Consider the following 11268-nt stretch of genomic DNA (forward strand, 5'->3'; position numbering starts at 1 on the left):
CTGCTGCTTCTTCAGAGCAGATGGACGAAGAAATTGAAGTGGACAAGATCCCTTCAACCCCAATCATTTCCTCACCTTTGCCTCAGTTTACTGCTGAAGAAGCAGGTGTTGAAGAAATTGAAGAGGAGGATGTGGACATTGGCTGTACCACTCCGGTCCTCAATGATGAATTTTGGGACAGTCAGCATCCAAACTCCCCAATGTTCACTCCTCTCCAAGCTATTCCTCAGTCCCCTGCTACCACTGAAGTACAAATGGGATCTGAAGAACCTCATGCAACCCCGAGTGTTCATGAAGAAATTCCAGCCACTAGTGCTGAAGAAATTGTCAATGAAGAATTGGCAACCCAGGCTGAGACTGCTGAAGAGCCAGAAATTCCTCAGCCTAAGGAACCTGAGATTCCGATCCCTGAGGTGGTAATGCAACTGACTGATACTCCTCAGCCCAAGCCAAAGGATCCTTTCTTGAAAAAGCAAAAATTCAAGGCTGATGATTTCTTCGGCGAGCACGTGTTCTTCACGGACTTCAACCCTTATGACAATGCTCGTCTTAGAAGGAAGCATTTCTGGACTGCTAGTCAGGCAAACTTCTATTCCTCAGTGCTGTACAACAAGGACAAAGTCTTCGATCATGAGCATATTCCTCATGTGGACATGGAATCCATGCCGTGCTTCTCTCAAGTCCTCAGCATGATTCATGACGCTGGCTTGCTCAATTTCTGCTCAGACATAGTTGATTGGAATGAAGAGCTCATTCTTTAGTTCTATGCCACTTTGCATATCACAGGCGATGCTGCTGACGTCAACTCGTGGGTGTTGGACTGGATGACTGAAAACACTCATTACAAGGCACCAGCCACTGAATTGCTTCGGGCCTTACCAATCAGTCCTCCACCTGACGGCGCTCGCTGTCTGTATGATGAACCTGAACTTACTGATCATTATATGCAAGTGCTCATGAAGCCGCTGAAGCCAGGACAAGCTCCAAGGACCAAATTCCTCGTGAAGGAATTGCTCTATGTACCGAGGACAATCTATCGCATTCTGATAAAGACCATGAGTCCCATCAAAGGCCATGACTCTTCTGATAAAGAAATTATCGAAATGATGAAGAATATGCTTTTCAATATCATGCATGGCATCCCCATAAATTATCACGATTTCTTCATGAGGACTCTGGCGAATGTTGCACTTTCACCATTTGAGCTGAAGCCTTACGTGTCGTGGATCATGCGATTCCTCAAAACAAGGTCTTCACTCAACTACAAGGCAGACTTTCAACATCACCTCAGCTACTTGCCCCCGATTGAAGTCCTCAAGCGGACATATTCCTCAGCTGATGAGAAGGGCAAGGCACCAGCTGTTATCGATGAAGGCATTCGTCCATTGGATGGTCAGTTCCGCAAAGCTGCATCTTACTCCACCAATGATGACTCTGCCACTCATGATACTGCTGCCAATGCTACCAAGACAAGTCCTCAAGCTACTGCTCCTCGTGTGATGACTGATCGTGAACTGCTGATAAGTCTTCACCAGAAGGTGGATCGCAACCACAAATGGGTTAAGCGTCAGTTTGGTTCTATTCTTCACAACATGACTTCCACACATAATGTAGTGAAGAAAAACCACTACTACCTCCATGAAGTGTTTGATCGCACCTGGGCTATTCTGTCACATTTATATGGTGATGAAGATCTGAAGCAAATGGGCTTCAAGGAAGACTTTGACTGGTCTGCTCCTCCTCCGAAGAGATACAAGAAGGTCAAGGTTCCTCCCTTGGTGGCCAGCTCATATTCTTCATCGCGCGACACGGATGAGCATGAAGACTTGGACGACACTGCAGCAGGCCCTACAACGACTCAAGACCCTGACAACGCTGGCGCTCCTCCATCTACTTGATATTCTTCAGGGGTGTTAGTCCTCAGTTTCAACCATATTGTTCATTCGATGACAAAGGGGGAGAAATTTGAGTTAGTCTTCAAGCGGGTCTATCCTATATGGGCATTTTTTTTGCTAAGTTACAACTCTCGTTCTTCTGATGACTTTGCTGGATCGAGTTGTAATCCTATGGTGACCTGATACTTTTGTTGCGTTCTTCTGCATGCTTTTCCTCATTAATGTTAATGCACGCATGCTGAATTACATCAGTCACCATATTTCATCATGCATTTCAAATTCTTCATATTATATATCAAATGCGTGTATGAATTACAAGATATAGGGGGAGATCTCCATGATTATACTCTTCAAGTGTGCATTGCTTCAAAAGCAAATTCCCCACTATGCACTTCTTCTATATCTTGCAATCAAATTCCTCAATATCAGTATTTACACTTCATATGTTTATCCCCGTTGAAAACTTAACCTATATTGTCATCAATCACCAAAAAGGGGGAGATTGTAAGTGCATCTAGTGCCCCTTAGTGATTTTGGTGTATTGAAGACTTATAGGTTAAGTGACTGATGCGTTTGTGAGTGTACACAGGTCTATCACTCTATGAGGAGTTTGATATTTACAGAGAAAGTCGACCCCTAAAAATGAAGTTCTTCGACTGAAGACTTCGGATATCTGAAAACTTTCTGAAGACTTTGAAAGTGAAGAAATTGGTGTGACCTTGAAGACTTGGTATTCATCCGAGGAATATGAAGCGTGAAGACTTTTGTTTTTATAGTTTCATTTTCTCTTTCTTAAGTCATAGGAAACACCATATTGTTAAAGGGGGTCGAGGAAATACTAAGGAAAATTTTCCATGTGATGCTCAACTCAAAATCCTACACCTACCAATCCCTTCAAGTGAAGCCATTGGAAATCTCATACAGTTCAGTCATATTCTTCAGTGACAGAGACGAAGTTCTTCTGGTCTCTGAGGAATTTGTTCTGACTGAGGAGTTAGGAAGTCACCAGTGTGAATTGCCTACACAGTGAGGAACATGATAGCCCTAAGGATTTTGATAGTCAAAATTCCGAACGTTGCTGTGCTACGCGCCAGCTGTCCTAAAATATCCACCCACCTAACGGTCATATCAGACAAGGGAATTTATGTCTTATCATGTCGGGCTGCTCCCTAGGCTATAAATAGCCGCCGCCCTCAACCACTAGCTGGCTGGCTGCTCCGAGAGAAACTGACACTTGTCATTTGAGACCAACCCATCCTCCGAGGACTTTGAGCAAAAATCATCAAGTGAGGAAATCCCAAACCCAAACCTACAAAACCCCAAGTGATTGAGCATCACTGAAGAGATTGATCCTGCGTGGATCCGACGCTTGTTTCCTTTGAAGACTGTGCTTCTTCCAGACGGTTAGGCATCAAGGTCTAGAGCATCCAAGAGGAATTGTGGATCGCCGAGTGACCGAGTCTTTGAATGTTCGGAAGTCACCTGAAGACTTACCACGAGTGATTGGGCAAGGTTTGTGTGACCTTAGCTCAAGGAGAATACGGTGAGGACTGTGTGTCCGGGACTGGGTGTCCTCGAGTTTAAATACTTAGCCGCTCCAACCAGATGTACAACTAAGACAGCAGTTGGAACTGGTCTACCAAATCATTGTCTTCACCAAGCTAACTGGTTCTATTTCCTCAACTCTTTCATTTCCTCATGTATGTTGTTGTGTGCCTGTTCATATCTGTGTGAAGACTTTGACTAAAGACTTTCTCAATTTCCTCAGTTCAATTTCTTCAGTCTGTCTGTCTTCATCTTGTGTTATCCTGTGTTTACGCTTTCTGTACTCTGTGCTTGTCTTCATTTCTTCATGATGACTGTGCTTGTGTTCTTTTATGTTCCTTTGTGAGTACTTATTCCACTGCAAGTAGTTCTTCACTTAGGAATTTCCTCACCAGCAAATTCCTCAGTGAAGAATTCATAAAAATCGCCTATTCACATAAACTAGAAGAACACACTTTTATAAACCAATCTTTTTTAGCACGCATCTTAGTTGTTCTTTCTTTGCACTCATCAATAGAATTTCTCATGGCTTTGAGAGACTCATTGATATCATGCTTAGGTGGAATAGATCTAAGTTTCAAGGAATCAACATCAAGAGAAATTCTATCCACGTTCCTAGCTAAATCATCAATCTTAAGCAATTTTTCTTCAATCAAAGCATTGAAATTGTTTTGTGAACTTATAAATTCTTTAACACTATTCTCAAAATAAGAGGGCATCTTATTATAATTTCCATAAGAATTGTTGTAGGAATTACCATAATTATTAGAGGAATTACTAGGAAACGGCCTGGGATTGAAATTACCTCTATACGCGTTATTACCAAAATTGTTCCTACCAACAAAATTCACATCCATAGATTCATTATTGTTTTCAATCATAGTAGACAAAGGCATATAAGTAGGATCAATAGGAGCACTCTTGCTAGCAAATAATTTCATAAGCTCATCCATCTTTCCACTCAAAACATTAATCTCTTCAATAGCATGCACTTTTTTTACTAGTGGAAGATCTTTCGGTATGCCATTGAGCATAATTAACCATCATATTATCTAGGAGTTTAGCAGCTTCTCCTAAGGTAATTTCCATAAAAGTACCTCCCGCGGCCGAATCTAAAAGATTTCTAGAAGCAAAATTCAATCCAGCATTAAAAAATTGTATAATCATCCACAAATTCAAACCATGAGTAGGGCAATTTCTAATCATTAATTTCATCCTTTCCCTAGATTGTGCAACATGTTCATGATCAAGTTGCTTAAAATTCATAATATCGTTCCTAAGGGAGATGATCTTAGCGGGAGGAAAATACTTGAAAATAAAAGCATCTTTACACTTGTTCCATGAATCAATACTATTTTTAGGCAAAGATGAAAACCAAGTTTTAGCGCGATCCCTAAGCGAGAACGAAAATAGCTTCAATTTAACAATATCATTATCCACATCTTTTTTATTTTGCATATCACACAAATCAATGAAATTATTAAGATGGGATGCGGCATCTTCATTGGGAAGGCCGGAAAATTGATCTTTCATAACAAGATTCAGCAAAGCGGCATTAATTTCACAAGATTCTGCATTGGCATCAGGAGCAATTGGAGTACAAATAAAATATCGTTGTTGGTATTAGAAAAGTCACACAATTTGGTATTATCTTGAGCCATCGTGACAAAGCAAGCAATCCAACACACGAGCACACAAAAAGCAAACGAAGAAGACGAATGGAAGAGGGGCGAAGAAAAGGCGAATCTTTTCGAAAATCGTTTTAGAAGTGGGGGAGAGGAAAACGAGAGGCGAATGGCGAATAATGTAATGCGAGGGATGAGAGTTTATGATGGGTACTTGGTATGTCTCGGCTTGGCATAGATCTCCCCGGCAACGGCGCCAGAAATTCTTCCTGCTACCTCTTGATCTTGTGTTGGTTTTTCCCTTGAAGAGGAAAGGGTGATGCAGCAAAGTAGATTAAGTATTTCCCTCAGCTTTTTACAACCAAGGTATCAATCCAATAGGACACAACGCGACAAGCCACCGAATACCTACACAAACAAACACCAACTTGCACCCAACGCAATAAAGGGGTTGTGAATCCCTTCATGGTTATTTGCAAAGTGAGATCTTATAGAGATGGATAAACGGTAAAGTAATATTTTTGGTATTTTTGGTTTATGGAACGGAAAGTAAAAGATTGCAAGGAAAATAAATAGGAAACTAAAAGTGTAGATCGGAAACTTGTATGATGAAAATAGAAGATTATATGATGGAAAATAGACCCGGGGGCCATAGGTTTCACTAGAGGCTTCTCTCAAGATAGGAATTATTACAGTGGGTGGACAAATTACTGCCGAGCAATTGATAGAAAAGCACAAAGTTATGATGATATCTAAGGCAAGGATCATGAATATAGGCATCATGTCTGTATCAAGTAGACCGAAACGATTCTGCATCTACTAATATTACTCCACACATCGACCGCTATCCAACATGCATCTAGAGTATTAAGTTCATAAGAACAAAGTAATGCATTAGGCAAGATGATATGATGTAGAGGAATTAACTCAAGCATTATGATAAAAACCCATCTCTTTATCCTCGATGGCAACAATACAATACGTGTCGGTTCCCCTTCTGTCACTAGGATCAAGCACCGCGAGATTGAACCCAAAGCTAAGCACTTCTCCCATTGCAAGAAAAACCAATCTAGTTGGCAAAACCAAATCGATAGTTTGAAGAGACTTGCAAAGATATCAAATCATGCATATAAGAATTCAGAGAAGATTCAAATAATATTCATAGATAAGCTGATCATAAATTCACAATTCATCGATCTCGGCAAATACACTGCAAAAGAGTATTACATCGAATATTCTCTCCAAGAACATCGAAAAGAACTTTGTATCGAGAATCAAAGAGAGACAAGAAACCATCTAGCTACTAGCTATGGACCCGTAGGTCTGTGGTAAACTTCTCCAGCTTCATCGGAGAGGCAATGGTGTTGATGTAGAAGCCCTCCATGATCGAATCCCCCTCTGGAAGGATGCCAAAAAAGTCCCCTAGATGGGATCTCACGGGGTACAGAAGGTTGCGGTGATGGAAAAGTGGTTTCATGGCTCCCCTGGAAGTTTTGGGGGTATTTGAGCATATATAGGAGGAAAATCTAGGTCAGGGGTCACCGAGGGGCCCACAAGGTCGGGGGGGCGCGCCCTACCCCCCTGGGCGCGCCCTCCACCCTTGTGTCCGCCTCGTGGCTCTTCCCACTTTTACTCCAAGTCTCCTGGGTGTCCTCTGGTCCAAGAAAAATCATCACGAAAGTTTTATTCCGTTTGGTATTCCTTTTCTGCGAAACTCTAAAACAAGGGGAAAAACAGAAACTAGCACTAGGCTCTAGGTTAATAGGTTAGTCCAAAAATCATACTCCCTCCGTCCGAAAATACTTTTCATCAAAATGAAAAAAAAGATGTATCTATAAAAGAGCATATTAATGCATATAAAACATCCAAAGCAGATAATATAATAGCATGGAACAATTAAAAATTATAGATACGTTGGAGACGTATCACTCACGTCAAAGGGATTCCTGAGGGGACCCACAAGCTCTTAGAGCGCGCCCTAGGGGTAGGGCACGCCCCCTGGCTTGTGGACTCCTCGGCCACCCCCTGGTCTAGCTCTTGTGCTTTGGGGTCTCTTTTGGTCCATAAAAAATCACCGTAAATTTTCAGCCCATTCCGAGAACTTTTATTTCTACTCAAAAAAACAACACCACGGTAGTTCTGCTGAAAACAGCGTCAGTCCGGGTTAGTTCTAATCAAATCATACCAAAAGCATACATTGTTGTAAACATGGCATGAATACTTCATAAATTATAGATATGTTGGAGACGTATCAGCATCCCCAAGCTTAATTCCTGCTCATCCTTGAATAGGTAAATGATAAAAGAAATAATTTATGAAGTGTGAATGCTAGCATAGTGCATAAAATTGATCAATGGTAGTTCCAAACACTTTTTCTAGCATCATTATATATCATAAATAGTAGCTCATCTCATAAAACTTCTCATGATCAAGTAACAAGCTATTCACATGTTAAAGCATAGACCATAAAGTTTCTTGAAAGCTAACAAACTATGCTTTCAGTCACCAAACAATTGCAATTCATCTTATTTTCAGGAAGGGTCTATGTAAGAACTTTGATTTAGAAAATTCCACATACTCAACTATCGTATAGTCTTCCATGATTACTAAAGCTCAAAGCATATTTTTAGAACAAATGGCATCCGTCGAACACAGAGAAAGATAGGGGCTAAATATTTTGCCTCCCAACTTATTTATCATATAGATAATTGTCAACAATAATGATTCATGATCAAATATATTTGAATGGCCATATATGCTTGGATCTTTCCCCACCACATGATGCTTGCCAACTAAAGAATAATTAAGCTTGATAAGAAGGAATAATATTGACTCTTGCATAAAGGTAAATACATGAAAGTAAAAGATAAGCCCTTCATGAAGGGAAGCAGAGGTTGTCATGCACTTTTTAATTTAGGATGTGTAAATCCTTAATGCAAAGGAACGTCATGTTGTATTGCCCTTTGTGATAGCAACCTTTATCATGCAGACCGTCGCTTTTATTTCTTTACCATCACAAGTTCATGCAACGCTTATTTTCCCTTACAATAAAAGATCATACATATTTAGGAGCAATTTTTATTGCTTTTTCACTGATGACAACTTAGTTGGAGGATCTTCTTCAATCCATAGGTAGATATGGTGGACACTCATGGCATGAAACGGGATTTAAGGTTTTTTGGATGCACGAATAGTATCTCTACTTAGTACAAATTTTTGGCAGGTAAAAGATCCTAAGCAAGAATCACATGTTGGAGGATTCATAACAATATAACTTCTATACAAATATACCCAAACATAATTGTAAGTGCATCTAGTGCCCCTTAGTGATTTTGGTGTATTGAAGACTTATAGGTTAAGTGACTGATGCATTTGTGAGTGTACACAGGTCTATAAGTCTATGAGGAGTTTGATATTTACAGAGAAAGTTGACCCCTAAAAATGAAGTTCTTCGACTGAAGACTTTGGATATCTGAAGACTTTCTGAAGACTTTGAAAGTGAAGAAATTGGTGTGACCTTGAAGACTTGGTATTCATCCGAGGAATATGAAGCGTGAAGACTTTTGTTTTTATAGTTTCATTTTCTCTTTCTTAAGTCATAGGAAACACCGTACTGTTAAAGGGGGTCGAGGAAATACTAAGGAAAATTTTCCATGTGATGCTCAACTCAAAATCCTACACCTACCAATCCCTTCGAATGAAGCCATTGGAAATCTCATACAGTTCAGTCATATTCTTCAGTGACAGAGACGAAGTTCTTCTGGTCTCTGAGGAATTTTTTCTGACTGAGGAGTTAGGAAATCGCCAGTGTGAATTGCCTACACAGTGAGGAACATGATAGCCCTGAGGATTTTGATAGTCAAAATTCTGACCGTTGCTGTGCTACACGCCAGCTGTCCCAAAATATCCACCCACCTAACGGTCATATCAGACAAGGGCATTTATGTCTTATCATGTCGGGCTGCTCCCTAGGCTATAAATAGCCGCCCCCCTCAACCACTAGCTGGTTGGCTGCTCTGAGAGAAACTGACACTTGTCATTTGAGAGCAACCATCCTCCGAGGACTTTGAGCGAAAATCATCAAGTGAGGAAATCCCAAACCCAAACCTACAAAACCCCAAGTGATTGAGCATCACTGAAGAGATTGATCCTGCGTGGATCCAACGCTTGTTTCCTTTGAAGACTGTGCTTCTTCCAGACGGTTAGGCGTCAAGGTCTAGAGCATCCAAGAGGAATTGTGGATCGCCGAGTGACCAAGTTTGTGAAGGTTCGGAAGTCACCTGAAGACTTACCACGAGTGATTGGTCGAGGTCTATGTGACCTTAGCTCAAGGAGAATACGGTGAGGACTGTGTGTCCGGGACTAGGTGTCCTCGAGTTTAAATACTCAGCCGCTCCAACCAGATGTACAACTGAGACATTGATAACCCACAAGTATAGGGGATCGCAACAGTTTTCGAGGGTAGAGTATTCAACCCAAATTTATTGATTCGACACAAGGGGAGCCAAAGAATATTCTCAAGTATTAGCAGCTGAGTTGTCAATTCAACCACACCTGGAAACTTAGTATCTGCAGCAAAGTGTTTAGTAGCAAAGTAATATGATAGTGGTGGTAACGGTAGCAAAAGTAAAGACAGCAAAAGTAATGTTTTTGGTATTTTGTAGTGATTGTAACAGTAGCAACGGAAAAGTAAATAAGAGAGAACCAGTATATGGAAAACTCGTAGGCACCGGATTAGTGATGGATAATTATGCCGGATGCGGTTCGTCATGTAATAGTCATAACATAGGGTGACACAGAACTAGCTCTAATTCATGAATGTAATGTAGGCATGTATTCCGTATATAGTCATACGTGCTTATGAAAAAGAACTTGCATGACATCTTTTGTCCTACCCTCCCATGGCAGCAGGGTCCTATTAGAAACTAAGGGATATTAAGGCCTCCTTTTAATAGAGAACCGGAACAAAGCATTAGCACATAGTGAATACATGAACTCCTCAAACTATGGTCATCACCGGGAGTGGTCCCGATTATTGTCACTTCGGGGTTGCCGTATCATAACACATAGTAGGTGACTATAGACTTGCAAGATAGGATCAAGAACACACATATATTCATGAAAACATAATAGGTTCAGATCTAAAATCATGGCACTCGGGCCCTAGTGACAAGCATTAAGCATAGCAAAGTCATAGCAACATCAATCTCAGAACATAGTGGATACTAGGGATCAAACCCTAACAAAAACTGACTCGATTACATGATAAATCTCATCCAACCCATCACCGTCCAGCAAGCCTACGATGGAATTACTCACGCATGGCGGTGAGCATCATGAAATTGGTGATGGAGGATGGTTGATGATGACGACCGCGAGGAATCCCCCTCTCCGGAGCCCCGAACGGACTCCAGATCAGCCCTCCTGAGAGAGATTAGGGCTTGGCGGCGGCTCCATATCACAAAACGCGATGATTTCTTCTCTCTAATTTTTTTTCTCCCCGAAAGCCAATAAATAGAGTTGGAGTTGGCGTCGGAGGGCCACCAGGGGGCCCACGAGGTAGGGGGCGCGCCCAGGAGGGGGGGTCGCGCCCCCCACCCTCGTGAACAGGGTGTGGGCCCCCTAGTCTTCATCTTTGGTGAGGATTTTTTATTATTTTTTCTAAGATGTTCCGTGGAGTTTCAGGTCATTCCGAGAACTTTTATTTTCTGCACATAAAACAACATCATGGCAATTCTGCTGAAAACAGCGTCAGTCCGGGTTAGTTCCATTCAAATCATACAAGTTAGAGTCCAAAACAAGGGCAAAAGTGTTTGGAAAAGTAGATACGACGGAGACGTATCAGACAGTAGTTGGAACTGGTCTACCAAATCATTGTCTTCACCAAGCTAACTGGTTCTATTTCCTCAACTCTTTCATTTCCTCATGTATGTTGTTGTGTGCCTGTTCATATCTATGTGAAGACTTTGACTGAAGACTTTCTCAATTTCCTCAGTTCAATTTCTTCAGTCTGTCTGTCTTCATCTTGTGTTATCCTGTGTTTACGCTTTCTGTACTCTATGCTTGTCTTCATTTCTTCATGATGATTGTGCTTGTGTTCTGTTATGTTCCTTTCTGAGTACTTATTCCGCTGCAAGTATTTCTTCATTTAGGAATTTCCTCACCAGCAAATTCCTCAGTGAAGAATTCATAAAAATCGCCTA

The sequence above is a fragment of the Triticum dicoccoides genome, chromosome 2B, assembly GCF_002162155.2.
Source record: "Triticum dicoccoides isolate Atlit2015 ecotype Zavitan chromosome 2B, WEW_v2.0, whole genome shotgun sequence".
In the NCBI taxonomy this organism is placed as follows: Eukaryota; Viridiplantae; Streptophyta; class Magnoliopsida; order Poales; family Poaceae; genus Triticum; species Triticum dicoccoides.